Raw genomic sequence first — 903 nt, 5'->3', positions numbered from 1 at the left:
AGGGACAGTGAAAGAGTCAGGAGTAAGAGTGAAAGAGTTAGGAGAGGCAATGGCTGAATGGTGTTACCCTGGACTATTAATCCAGAGACCCAGAAGAATGTTCTGGGGACCCATGTTCGAATCATGCCATGGCAGATGGTGGGATTTGAATTCTATTAAAAAAATTTGGAATTAAGAATCTAATGATGACCATGAATCCATTGATGCTCGTCAGAAAATCCCATTTGATTCACGAACATCCTCCAGGGAAGGAAACTGCCATCTTTACCTGGTCTGGCCCTTCACATGACTCCAGACCCACAGCAATGTGGTTGACTCTAAACTGCCCTCTGGGCAATTAGGAATGGGCAATAAACGCTGCCGAGCCAGCGATGGCCTCATCCTTTTAATCAATAAAGAAAAAATGTTGAGTGAAACAGAGAGTGGACAAGAGAAGGAGAGAGAGAGAGATCGGAACTGAGGAAGGGTAAGGGAAACAGAGAATGAAAGAATCAGAAGTGGAGAGAGAGAGAGCAACAGAGATGGAAAGAAAGATAAAGATAGGGAGTGAGAAAGATTGAGGGAGAGAGAGTCAGGAGGATAGAGAGAGAGCACGAGAGAGTTGGAGTAGGGGAGAGAGTGAAGGAAGACAAGACAAAGTTTGGTTGGAAAGTAAGTTGTGACATGCTGTAAAGGAGGTTCTAAAAACGGTTAAATGAGTGGGCAAAGATGTGACAAATAGAGAATAATGTGGGAAAATTTGAAATTGATCATTTTGCAGAAAGGATCAAAAAGGAGCATTGTCTGAAAGGCAAAAGAATTTCTCACAAAGGATTGTGGGTGTGTGGAACTCTGCTTCCAGCACCTTTTCAGGAACAGAGTTGTTGGCCATTTTTACAGCAGGTTGTTGTCAAACAAGGGGGT

This window comes from Rhincodon typus, unplaced genomic scaffold (genome assembly GCF_021869965.1).
Source record: "Rhincodon typus isolate 14 unplaced genomic scaffold, sRhiTyp1.1 hic_rhity00000101, whole genome shotgun sequence".
Lineage (NCBI taxonomy): Eukaryota > Metazoa > Chordata > Chondrichthyes > Orectolobiformes > Rhincodontidae > Rhincodon > Rhincodon typus.
This window is presented reverse-complemented; position numbering follows the sequence as displayed.